The sequence below is a fragment of the Protopterus annectens genome, chromosome 1.part0, assembly GCF_019279795.1.
Source record: "Protopterus annectens isolate FY-2018-M chromosome 1.part0, PAN1.0, whole genome shotgun sequence".
NCBI classification, from domain to species: Eukaryota; Metazoa; Chordata; order Ceratodontiformes; family Protopteridae; genus Protopterus; species Protopterus annectens.
Genome location: NC_056725.1, coordinates 1,654,594,542 through 1,654,609,417, shown reverse-complemented (window position 1 = coordinate 1,654,609,417; position 14,876 = coordinate 1,654,594,542).

Below are 14,876 nucleotides of genomic sequence, written 5' to 3'. Positions count from 1 at the left end.
AGTCTTGGCACTTTTCCTTGAATTATCCAAAGTTTTCAACATGGTATCCAAGTAGAAAATGCTTCAAAAATAACTTATCAAGGAGCGCATAAAATGTTGCTATCTTGCTTCTCCAGCTACCTCTGAGATGGAGAAAAATGGCTCCTGAGGAAACTGATAGCAGTATGGAGAGAAAGGCATATCACTGATAACAGGATAATAATCATACTAATGCCAGTGCTCAAGAGCAAAGAGGACAATCACTGTGAGCAGTACAGAGGTATAAAACTCCTACCACACTGCATGAAAGTTCTGGAGAGTGTGATTGATAAACAAATATGAAGAGTAGTAGAATGTAAGATGGGAGATGAGCAATTCGGATTCAGATCAGGATGCAGCACAATTGACTCAGTGTTTGCAGTGAGACAGATAATTGAGAAAAGCCTAAAATGAGGGAAGAATCCCACTGGGCATTCCTAGACATAGAGAAAGCATATGGCAAGGTCACAAGAAAGCTGATCTTGGCAGTCCTATGGTGGTTCAAAGTCCCAGAAATATTGGTAGAATTAGTACATGCTATGTGCAATTATCCAATGACTCAAGCACTAACAGTGTTTGGTCTCACAGTGAGGTTCCCAGTGGTAGTGGGTGTGCATCGGGATACAGCTCTGAGCCCACTACTGTTCATGCCTGTGATGGACTACATTACCAAACAGGTCAGATGGGACAGATCAACAGACGTGTTGTATTTGGATGATATGGCATTACAGGCAGACTTTGAGCAAGAACATCAGCAAAGAATAGGAGAAATGAATGCAAAACCAAAGGCACATGGGATGAAATTGAGCACATATAAGACAGTTGTAATAGCAGCAAATGGGGAAAATCAGGAGTAGTTGATAACTGAGATAGAAGGGAAAATAATGGAACAGGTTAACAGCTTCAAGTATCTGTCAGGGGTGCTTGAGGAGAAGTGAAGTCTGATTGAGGAGATCACAGCTAGAATTAGTGGGTTTACAGCCAACTGGCATAGCATCTCAGGTATAGTGTATGACAGAATGCCAAAGAAGCTGAAAAGTAAGGTGTACAAAACAGTGGTGCAAACAGTACTACTTTATGGTACAGAAACCTAGGTAGTAAAGGTAGAGCAGCTACGGAAGCTAGGGGTGATGTAGATGGAGTGCATGAGGCATACCTCTTAGCACAAGAAATCTGGACAGAGCCAAAATAATGGGGGGGGGGGGACAAAAGCCCTAAAATAGGGATATGTCTTAAACATTGCTGCTGTTAACTTAGAAAGTTGGTAAAATTACAGGTTTTGTGTTGGTATGCATTTCTAAAGGATATGAAGTCTGCAAAACAAATGTCATTATTTAGTGATTTTAGTCCACAATGATTTACCAGAAAATCACAAATTTTATAAATATCAGATCAAAAATACAAGTCAAAATTCTGGATATTCTGCAAAAAAAACTGGACATTTGAGAGGTATGGAATGAGATGGGTGGTAGAATGCATACTATGGGACAGACAATGAAATAAAGGTATAAGAGCAGAAACCAAAATAGTTCCAGTTGCAGAAAAGGTCAAAGAGAATAGAGTACAGTGGTTTCCACACATGTGCAGATTACACACATGCAGAAAAGCAAAAGACAATCTAGTGAAGAAAATTTGGGGTAGAGAGGAAGAAAGTAAGAGGAAACTAGGGTATCCAGCAAAGAGGTGGATGGATTTTATGAGAGAAGACCTGCTACAGTCAGACATGAGTAAAATGGGAAAAAGTTTTATATTTCTGTTAAAAGTACACATCACAGGATTCACTAAAATACTCACTGTTCTCTCTAATTGTCCACCATGGGTTGGCTAATTAGCGCATCAGCAAGAAAATGTGATTTAGAAAGAGGCATGGCTGCAATGAGGAAAGCATCACTATTGGCTCATTACTGTGTCCCTGAATTGAACACAAGTGGTATCACATCTGACTGCATTAGTGTTTTCTGTAGCAGCCCATGTATTGTGTTTGTAAAGACATTCGCCCTATGCTCAAGCACACTCACACACACACACACACACACACACACACACACACACACACACACACACACACACACACACACACACACACACACACACACACACACACATACTTCCAGACATTCCCACACAGATGCCTCCACTCATCTACAACATGCCCCTTATATTCAATCAAACTCACAGAAACACTTACGTATTCACCTACAGGCAGGCCTAAGCACAGAGGCAGACACACACATGCACGCACACACACACACACACACACACACACACACACACACACACACACACACACACACACACACACACACACACACACACCTCCTTGATTCCCTACCTAACACTCTAGTGTGACTACCCTGGCAGACATGCACGCAGTAACACACAAACACAAATTCATGCAACCTCATTCATGCTCCTATAGACTGACAGACAAATGGAAAGAAAGACAGACACATACACACACTCTAACACACTGCACACCCCCATGTCTTACTTGACCTTATCTGCATGTACCACAAGTACTCCCATAGGAGGTGACTTCTGTGTTTTCATTTTGGTCCTCCCAGCATAAAAATCTACTCAGGTGAACAATATCAGTCTATCAAATTGGGGCTATGGATGGACATTTTCAGAGGAGACCACTTGGCTAATTAGCATTAGCCACTCCCCCTGACTGATAGCAGTACATGTTTTCACCCATGAGACCTCTCTGTGTGCTGACACTCACCCCCCCAGGGCAAAACCTCATGACTGAGTGGTCTCAATATTCCAGAGACTTAGTGTGATTTGGAAACCTTTCAAGATAAGACTTCTCCATCATGCTAATGCTTTCTGAATCCTAGTGACAATGTAGTGTGCATAACTAACTGCATGCTTGTGTGAATCTACCATTTAAAGGTACAACAAAGGATTGACAAGGAGAAGAATTCAACAGTATAGATAACTTTTTATGGTGTCTTTCAGGCAGATTAAGAAGTACGAGCGAGGTGTAGTCAAATAATGATGCAGTTTAAATTTTTTTTAAATAAAGTGTTTCATCAAAAATATGTTCAACACACTTTATTGAGTAATCCATCCCTCCACTGTTTCTGCCATACCATAAATTTTTACTTTTCATATGGGATTCTGATTCTACTAATTATTTGGCATATATTTAAAATCATACTAGCCCTTTAGTAGATTAATCATCATTATAGATGTTTACTTATATTAGTTTCACAGTCTTTAAGTACTGATCGTTGGATGGATAATGGATATATTTTCTAGAAATGTAGCATTTACAAATGTCTGTCTGCATTATACTCTTCATGAAAGTTTTAAAGATTAACAGAAGTAGCAGTGGCCAAATGTGAAAACAAGTGCAAGACTTCCCAGGCAGTCTGGACTGTCACTAGCTGAAACCTTTGCATTGATAAAGTATGCCTCATCCGTAATCCTTTCTACATGCATATATAAATTACTGCATACTGCATACAAATTGCTTACTTTCCCCACTACTGAACATCAGTTGATCCTAACCTTCCTTTCTTAGAAATGTGGATGCACATCATATTCATCCTAAATGATCAGATCATTAGTTCCTTAATCAAACTGAACTGACAACTCCTTAGCTTTTTACACATATTGGATTTTATGCCTGCTGTGATGCAAGCTACCTTAAAAGTATGTTTGGCAATGTAAAATGAAGCGTAGTAATGCAAGCTGAGGGAATACCTTGAATAAAAAGCTCCATCTCCTGTAGAACTAGTTGTTGCAAATTCTGAAGGATGCAATACAAATAATTATACAGAAATTATACAGAAATGCATTTTTGTACTAAGTACTTACAACAAGGCATGTCTAAACTACTTCTGCAGTGAAAAAAAGCAATTAATGACTGAAAACTTGGGTTACAAAACATGTACTTTACAATATCAGGCCCCACAGATTGTTCAAGTAATTTAATTGCACCAAATGTTGCTCTTTGATGTCATTGACCTTACTAAAATCATTACTAAAACCTTAATAATGACAAAGGATGAGTGATGCAGCCACCATCTTCACATTTTCATAAACTAACATTAAAATTTTAGATCCATTTTAAGACAAAAACATCAGAACTCCTCCATTTGAGCTACAGATAGATGAACTAAATAAAACACTTAAAACAGATTCAGCACAAGGCCCTAACAGAATCCAGGTTGATATATAAACTCATTCCATATCTTCCTTTTCCACTACAGAGTGTGTTCAACAGGACATTAATCATTCCACTGGGGTAATATGCATATTTGTAGTCATAAAAACTCACTCTCTGAAATCCTTAATTTGTGGCTTGCCTAATAAAGTAATACTGTAAAGCTTACACTGATAATAATAATGATACCGAAAAAAACATTATATTCCTGGTCAAATGTGTTAATGAAAAATACATATTCATGAAACAACTAATAAGCAGCCTTTATTTCAAAAGATGCTCAATATCAATATATATTTCAACAAAACAAACAGTGAATAATAGTACTCAAAAACCCTACACATACGTAAGTAGTTGTAACTGTATGAGAAATGCATTCAGGAAGATATGCATTGTATACATGCCTTTTTTAATTACTATAATGTATTCAGTTGCACTTGATGTTTTTTTATTTCAAATAAATTAAAGAATTTAAAAACATATGTCCTACAAATGCTACTCATACAGGTAGTGTAATTGCTATAATCCTTATCAGTCAGTTAATTAGCAGTCTCAGTGGGTTCTTATAAATCTGACCCCTTTCTGTCTTGTTTGATAATGAGTTCTGTTCTGGAAAGGCCTTAAAACTGGGTAATTTACTGTCTTGTTTTGTAATGGCAGATGGCAGACATAAGTAAAAGGTACCAAAAATTGCAGACCTTCTGTTCATTTTAAGCAGGTATTAAACAACTTTATAAACACAAACTTTGATAGAATATGATAAATAATTGTGACTGAAGAAGCACACATACAGACAGACATGCACACAGAAACACAGACACACACACACACACACACACACACACACACACACACACACACACACACACACACACACATATCCCCTTCTAATTCTCAAATGGTCATATCATCGAATTTCATTTTTGTGAGATAAAATCATGAAAATGAAATACCTGAATAGCAATTTTTCCCAGGGCAAGTAAACACTAGCTCAACATACACTTTTCTGTACTGTAGTGCAATCCAGGAGTTGGTATACATAGTTAGAAGGGTGTGGGGTATAGCTCCGCACCTAGGTGATTTTAATTACTCCAGTGTGTGTTTTGTTGAAGTTTGGGCAAGGTTTTGCTTGTCCTGGGAAAAATTTGCTGTTCAGGTACTTCATTTTTATGATTTTCATCTCAGGAAAATGAAATTCGATGATTTACCCATTTGAGTATTAGTAGTAGATTCACGCATACACATTTTCATGTATTTGTGTGTATGTGTGGGTGTGTATGTGTATGTGCACAGTGACTAATCTGCTTATCTGCAGGTTCTTATGTGTAAAGAATACAATGACATGCATCCCTAGAAACTTCTTAATAGTTTTGTGTGAGGAAGAAATTCACTCCTGTATGTAATGTATTAAACCTTGCAGAAGCACTTTCAAAGAGCAAGGCTTGCAGCACCCATTCAGTTACAGCCTGAACTGGTTCTTCTGCAGTTCATTAACTCAGGAATTGTACAATTTATCTGCTGGCCTTTAGACAGGACTATCATTTGCCTATCCAAGTATTTGTTCCTTAGCTGCTTACTCTCAGGAGCTACCTCCTCCTATATGTTACAGTCATTAGTCTTCTCCCTCCGTCCGTCGATGGCAAGCCATTTTCTCAAACAATGTAATACTATTGCTATATCAGTTAACCATTAGCATTCCCTGAATGTACTTATGCCAGCAGGACCATGGTCTGTAGGTCTAGTCTCTGAGCTAGCACTTTAAATTAGGTGCCATATCACAATGCATCTGCAGCAATGGTATATTCCTCCTATATATCTAAACACCATTTTATTTAGAGGCAATTGGCATTGCATGCTATCCTAATCTTCATGTTTTAACATGTAATCCATAACTTTTTTTTTACCACTATACTAGTAAAGGGTTCTTGGCTTATCTTTATCTCTTCCTTCTGCTTTTTCATTCTGCCATGCCTATGACACCACATATATAGCACTCCTTCCATAATGTGTGCATAACTACATTCTTAAATAAAGAGACAACCTTGGTATATGGAAGCATTCTATGCCCAACCTGGGACACGTTTTGAGCTTCTATACTAGATGTCATTTCACCACAACTTTCTTCAATGCAAATATATTAAGACATTACATTTGCATATTATATTCAACAAATACATTTATCTCAGTCCTATACTTATACTCCATATGTTTTGTGGAACTCGTCATCTTAATACAATGATTCAAACTCCCAAATTGCAGAGCTCAATAATGATATTTGTTAATTCCCTAAGCCTTTAAATTAGGTACAAGGAAATGCCAGTAAAATCTACAATACACTTTCTGATCAAGCTACACTGCTTTTAAATTATATAACATAGTTGCAATTCAACTATTTAAGTACATACATTACAACTTTATCTCATTTGATCTCAGCTAAATGCTCATCTGTGCATTTGATTGTGATAGGCTCAAACACACAGATAGACTCTCTAAATGTACCTTCTCAGAATTGATCTGACCTCATTGGCAGTATAAACAGAGATCAAGGATGAGTGGGCAAAAGACAGTTTCTTATATTCCTGCCCATTGCATGCAGAAACATTTGCACATGATCATCAGTCATTTATCTGTACTCGAGCCAAAGGTGTTTGAGTCCTGTACTAATTCTATACAAATTTGATGTTTTATATAGGACTGAAATAATTTATTCCAAGTATCTATGGCCATCATGAATGCCATAAACATTTTGGTACTTTTGCCATTATATGTACTGATATTCTGTTATGTTTACTTTCACCTTCTCATTTTTAGCCCATTGTGTTCCATGAATTTATCATCCTGTCTTTTTAGGTTAGCAGATCAAAGTACATTAATCCCTTTTGATTGTTATTCCTTTCAAATTTTCTAATTGCACTAGAATATTATTTTATCTATTAATTTGTTTGCTTTTGTTTACTGTGAAAGCCCATTCTGGTTGCATAACCCTATTCAGTGAAGGCCCAGTGGGAAAAGTTTCAAAAATGTAACAATGAGTATGCAGTACACATTGCAACTAATATGCATATAAATATACAGTACAAATAAACACATTTACATATAATACATAGACATACTAGAACATTGCATTATATTTGCTTATAATGTAAGGAAAATAATGGAATACTGCACAATAGGAGGTGATGCGGTACCAATTACAGGAAACAAATTAGCAAGTGACATGAAATCTGCTTAATTCAAATAGCAGTAAAGCATTTCACATTCTGGAAGAATTCAAAGAGCATATCACATTTCTGTAGATCATCTTACCTTCTGGAAACAAGCAACATTTTTAAGGGATGAATTTTATAAAAGGGTATGTATTGATATGAGGCAATGGGAGATTGAATAAGAATTATAGTACAGTAAAAGCAACTTACAGGTGAGTAACTGAGGGTATTACATGCATTGACTAATTTCCAATATCAAAGTAAAACTTGTGGTTATAGAAGAACACCAACACAAAACTTGAAACTGTCTTCAGATTACTAATCTCACCATTTTACATCTTAGGTCCACACAAGTCTGTCAGTCATGCTTCCTAAAAGGTCTAATAGCTTCTAGTGGAGAAAGTATAAATAGACAGGATTCATGTCTACACTTGAGAACAGTGTAGCAGCTGGCATAGTATCATACATCTTCAATGAATGTCATTTAACTTTTCCTGTGTGGCATCAGGCCAAGATCGACAAATCACATCAGTATACTTACTATGGACAACATGAGGCGTGTTAACCATTATATCTTTAGCAGTAGCCTACAAATCTCCTTCATTCACACCCACTGGATGGTTTATGTAATTACTTCATCTTCTCTTTCTTCACTCCCACTGCACTGTTCAATTGCTTGGTGCTTCTAAAGTGCTATAGTGTCATGACTTCTGCATTGCTTTGAAAGGAAGCATGTGACTCATTTGGATACACACTGTGACATGTTTATCAGAATCTGCTATCTACTTCTGCTCTCATTTGTTTTAGACAAGCTGGGTACTTAAAGAATATGATAAGAAGCAAGCGTTATTATTTTCTGTTTCATCAGAAGTTGGGTTTCAGCAGTCCAAAACTTAGGGCCAGATACAGCAAATTAAAAAAACCTGAAAAAGTAATGTAGCCCAACCTCTTTCCTCAGCCAATTCAATCTACTGATAGTTTGTGATACCTGTATAGTTTCATCATTATGTTTTTACTTGTCTTGTTTTTTCCATATCTTAATCATATTAGCCAACAAGACTGCTTATATCCAACCATCAATCAGTATATTATAGATTAGTCAGGATGTTTGCAATAAAGCTGAAACCATGCCACTGGCTGCAGATGAGATAACAAATATTTGTCTGTTCACTATTGACTATATCACCTTTAAGTTCTTGTAAAGGGTGGCAAGAACATTTCTGTGTGTCTACTTAAAGGTGTATATAGGTAGGCATTTTATGGTTCCTGTGATCACCTGCCTAGTACTGTTGCTATGATCCAGTGTTCATTAGTTCTCAACATCATGACACTACCACCCTCCCATCACCAGAACACTCTGATAACCTAAATTTAAATCATAACCACTATATAACACGAGGCATAAAAAAAGAAGTCAACAACAATATTTACTGCCAATATTTCCAATAGGGGAAGGACTTCTGCATGGAAAATTGTGATCACAAATGGATCATTTCTAACTGTTGTCATGGGCTTATTGCCTTGACATAGGTTTTGCTCTGCTATCCATGACAGAAATTAGTCATACTTCATTAAACTTTGATTACACAGTCAATACGTTGTTTCTTGTTTATACTAAAACAATAAACTATTGTCTTCATTTGGAACTGGACTCTCAGCAGATGTAGTCCGTTGAATGTTTAGCCAAGTAGAAAACAGGATACAATTTGTGAGATGGGCAACATGGTATCTCACTTGAATTTCTAGGTACGTAGAAAGGAGGATGCAATCTGTCAGATGGGGAACATGGCATCTCACTTGAATTTCTAGCTACGTAGAAAGGAGGATGCAAACTGCCAGGTGGGGAACATGGTATCTCACTGTCTTTAACAGTTTGGTTTCATGTTCAGCAGGGTTTAATGTTTATCATTTTGCTATTCAAACTTTCATCAGTGAGATGTAGTGATATTGTGGTACTCCCAGTTTTACTCAATGTATTTAGGATTCTACTGTTGTTTGCCCTGTCTCCTTAGTTGTAGCTGTACAGACTGAGCTTAGAGCAATTATCAATACTGTGTAATCCTGGATAGTTACTTGTAATTCATACATCAATATCACAAAAGTAAAATATTTATTGTTTTGCATTAACTCAGGAAAAGCTACTATACCACACCAACTATAATTTCCTATTATAAGATTCATACTAAAGAGAGTAGTCAGATTAAGTCTAAAACTTTTACTAAGCTATCTGTCCAGAAACCCAATAAAAATGAATGTCCTAGAGACATCACCACATATAGATGAAAAGCAACAGTGATACTATGTTATTGTAAGAAATAATTAAAAATATTTAAAAATCATGTAAATGTCATATATAGATGATTTAACCCGACAATTATAAATCTACATCATGTGTAACTTTAATGTAGAGCCTTTCTCACTGGGCATCCAGTGAAAATGGATTTTAACCAGTCAGACTTTACCTGGTCAACAAAGATAAATAAATAAATAATAAATATATTTTCTTTCTAACTATCCTTATATATGCATCAGATCCAGCATTTAGAAACTTGATCAATACTACAATATAATTATTTGTTTTCCACTGCTTCTCCATGCAGATCCCATCAGATACAGAATGTCTGCTCACTTTACTGGCTGAATTAACTTTACTTTCTTTTTTAGGCTCAAGTTCTGATATCTCTCTTGTTACTGTATGCTCATTACTGCCCAGCACTGATAAATATATTGCAGTTCTGCATTTCATCTCAGAACATAAAGTCTGCAAAAAAACGCTACAGTTCCATTTAATCACACTAAACATAACATGAGGATTCATTATTCATGTATGTACTCTCTGAAATAAGCAGATTCTATCTTTTAATCAGAGCACATTAAAATAACATATGAAAGAGGTACTAAATCACACCTTCTAAAGAATAGTCATGACTTTGACATTAATTGTCCTCACTCTTTACCTGTTAAGGTTTGTAGAGTCTATGTTTTACTAAGAGACTACACTTTCTTACATTCTTGAGCTAATCCTCCTTGTTTCCCATTCCCTTCCACTTCTGCTTCCATACCTCTGAATTTGTCTTTTCTGTTACCAGTCACCTAATCTCTCCATTCATCACTTGGATTTTGACCATTTCCTTTATTTGACATATATATGTTAGCTATTCTGCCCTCCTTTTTTCTTTCTTTTCTAACATCCACCAAATTTCTACATAACTGTTACATTTTTAGTCTTCACCACCCCCCTCAATTATATCAGTATTTTGATTTTACTATGCATCTCTTTTTTCATCAAACCTCTTATTTCTTTCATTGTTTATCTTTATCAAATTCTCTCTTGGTCAGTTTCTCTCCTTACCTTTCCCTCTGCCTTTAGCCTTATTCATTCTCTCAGCTTGTACTCACTCATCTTTGTCCTAATCTAATTTAATCCATTACATATTCTTCCCACAATAACTTCAGTCTGTGCTATCCTCGATGTACATTAATATCCCTCTGTTTTTCATTTAGTTTTATGGCTTCTAGAGTTCACTGCCCTTATAACATCAACCTGGTACTGCAAATAGAGTAAGTTATCAACACCTAAAATCATTGAATGCACATTACTTTTCGAACTAGGATTAACACAACTCAGTGAATTAGCCACAACAAATCGGTTCTTATTCTTTAACTACAATAGTGTATGTGCTACCATACCATTTTATTTCTAGTCTCACTAATAAATACTCAAAACAAAGTTTTCTTCAACTTACTTGAAGATTCTAATACTATAAATGCAAAACATAATAAACCAAAGGCATAAAACATGTGATATAAAAAGAAAGTCAGTAACCATATTTGTGTCAATCTTTCTAATTATAAAAAATAAATATTCAGCTATTCAAAAGTATCAGAACTGTGTAACCAATAATATTTACTTCTGAACAACTTACAAAGGTTTGCGGCAAAACTCAAAATGTTAACAGATACATCTAGAAACAAAAATCACTAAATCAAAACTCTCCATCTACTCAGTACCTATCCCATTTATTTTTGATTCTGCAGAAATACATACAAATGCTTGTTCTTTCACCATAACCCATTATCAAGCTTGTCAGTCAGTATTGCAACCAATAAAACACTAGAACACCAAATTAATCATTAGATGTCCATCAATTCTGCTTTTAAGTTACTGCAGTCATGAAACTTATAAACAGTCTCCCAGTCACAGAACATTAAAAAAGAGAGAGCATCATCTACATTGTAAATGAGGGGCACACATCATTCTTTCAGACAAGTGAGTCATATAATACAAATTTCTTTAAGCATAATACCAGAGTACTTATAAAAATACACCATTATTATCACCTTCCTTAAAATTCAATACTTGAAGAATCCAAGTAACTTCAGACACATTTTATTGCTCCCACATTCAATATAATCGAAGTAAAGAGTAGTTTATTATTAGTCAAAGCCATATATTCTAAAGCATGACTTACATTTTCAATTTTTTTTCATTGGAAGATAACAATACAAGGGGGTGCTGAAAACCCTTAAGCATGACCTAGAAGGGAATGGCATGGAGCCATGAAACTTACAAGTTATTTAACATATTCACCCAAAGTTTAACACACTTGGCACATTATGTCTGAAGTTTCTATAACCCTGCCAAAAAAAAAGTCTGAAGTCTGATCACTGAAATACTGCTCCAGTGCTGCAATCACCTCTGAATCACTCGAAAATTGCAGCCCTTTCAAACTTTTTTTAAGGCTTGGAAACAGGAAATAGTCAGATGGAGCAAGATCTGGTGAGTATGGTGGATGGTCTATGCACTCAAACCCCAGTTTTGTCAAAACATCCATTGTTTTGCCAGTGTTGTGAACAGGTGCATTGTCTTCCAAAAAGAGAAGTCCTTTCCCTCTTCTTTTTTCTTTCAATGCCTCCTTTAATCAGCACAGCAAGTTACAGTAGTATTCTGCATTAACTCTTTGTCACCTTGGAAGATAGTCAATCATTTCAACACCTTTCTGATCCCTAAACACTGTGGTCGTGACCTTTCCTGCTGACTTTTGGGTCTTGAACTTCTTTGGACTTGGTGAATCTGAGTGCTGCCATTGCATGGACTGTTGTTTTGTCTCAGGATCATAGTGGAGTAACCATGTTTCATCAACAGTAACTAGTCACTTCCAAACAGTTGGCACAAACTCAATGAAAATGCCATAAAATCAACTTGGAAATGTCCCCTTGATGCCTTTTCTCATTGGCATTTAAACATTTGGGCACCCATTAGGGTGACAGCCTCTGCATACCCAGCTGCTCATAGATTATAAACCCAACATATTCCCTGGATATCTGTAGTGTCTCTGCAATTGTGTTAGCTGATATTTGCTGATCAGGTCATGGACATGGGCAACAATTTCAGGAGTTGACATTGTTTGAGGGCTCACAGACCTTGCTGCATCTTCAGTCTCAAAATCTTCACTTGTTTGCACATCACTTCTTCACAGTTGAGTAAGAAGGGCACTTGTCACTCAATGTTTGGATCATATATTCATGGATTTCCTTTGAAATTGTTTCTGCAGGAATAGGAACTTCATTACAGCTTGAAGTTCCACACTTGAAAATTCCACACTTTTCATTGACATGGTTCTGATCTGAAACAATGTCAAAGCTCCTAATACAATATAACAGAAGTTCAGAACCTCAGCCAAACTGATCTGACTGTTGCCTCTACAATGTTACAATGTTACAATGTTGTTGACAAAATGCCCACTGACCACAAAATTGAATATGTCCTTCTAAACATTCTCATTTTCTCTTTTCAAATATAAAAATGAATGAATGGATGTATGAAATAATTAATGAATGAATAATCTGTATATTTGCTTAAGTCAAATTTCCTGCTGCATCTTACTAACAGGCTATACAGAACATCACTTTAAATATATCTGAAAAAAAGGCTCAAAGCTTACCTAACAATCAGAGTGATGAATCTCTCTCTCTTGTGCACAATAAATGTTTGAAAATTTAAATTTTATTAAAAGTTACTTTATTAACAAACATATTCATATATAAGTAGAAAAATATTGAGAAAGAAGCCTCCTGGGTGAGGAAAGTAAATCTATTTTTTGTCTGATAGTGCTGCTTTCTGGTTTAAGAAATATGCTTCACTTGGCATTTTTGTTTTATGTGACAGACACTTAAATTACCTAGGTGGCACATTTCACGTGCTTTTTTCATTGGTTAATTTGTTTCTTGAATAATAATTAAATACACAAATAATACTTGTGGTTTTGTCTTTTCTGATAATACTCAAGGCCTACAAAAACTACAAGCACTGTTGGTGACTTCCTGCTGGGAGAGGAAAGTAAATCCTTTTTTTTTGTCTGTGAATTGCTTAAACTGATAGAGCTACTTTCTGTTTTACCTGCTCCATTTTGTTTTTGTTTTAAGAAATCTACTTGGCCTGGCATTTTTGCTCAGTTTGGCAGATAGACACTTAAATTACCCAGGTTGCATATTTCACATGATTTTTTTTTTCCATTGGTTAATTTGTTTCCTGAGTGAAAATAACATACACAGACAATATCTGTGGCTCTATCTTTTCTGTTAAGACTCAATGCATGCAAAAACTACAAGCACGTTTGATGACTCCCTGCTGGTTATTTTCCACACCCACCCTCTCACTCCTTGATCTGCTTTTTAAACTTGGTGATTTTAAGCTGCCCACCATCACTGTAAAGTGAGCTTTAGAAGCCCCTCCATTTCTATACTCTTGTTAGTATCTTGAATTATTTATTTGTCTTTCCTTGTGCTTATTAAAAAAACACATTTTGCCTGTCATTGTCTGTTCTACTGATTTTCTTGCTCTGAATTCATTATCTAGCTAACTGTTGAATAATGCAGTGTAGTTTTATACTCTAGCAAGTTTTTTTGTGTTTTTTATATCAAGATGTAGGACAATTTTCCATCTAGTGGCAGTGGGTAGTAGCCTGGTCTGTATAGGTTGGGGAAACACACTACAGATTTCTGCATGTAGTTGTTTTGTTAGCTTGTAGGCTTATTAGTCAGCTTACCTTGTTTTTAGTGCCTTTATAAATTGTGCCCAGTTGAGTGGCTGTTGGCTCATTTCTTTAAAATTCAGTGCTTTTATTGAATAATTATGCTTGTATAAGCTCTTTAACTTATACTGTTGTTATATTGAATTACCTACTGCCTTTTCTTAAGTTTAAGTTTGTTTGTGGTAGCATTTCACTCTACTCACTCTTACTGCACTTTTATATTAGGAGGACTGGATTATTCATCTAGTGGCAGTTTGTATTTATGTGGTCTGTCTGAGTTGGGAAACACACAAAAGAGTTCTATGTGTAGCCATCTTGTTGGCCAGAGGGCTCATTAGTCAGTTTTCTGTATTTTCTGTGCTGGTATAAATTTGGCACGTTTGCATGGAGCTGCTCACTGTACCACTGCCTTGTACATCTGGTAACATTGTTTATGTCCATTAT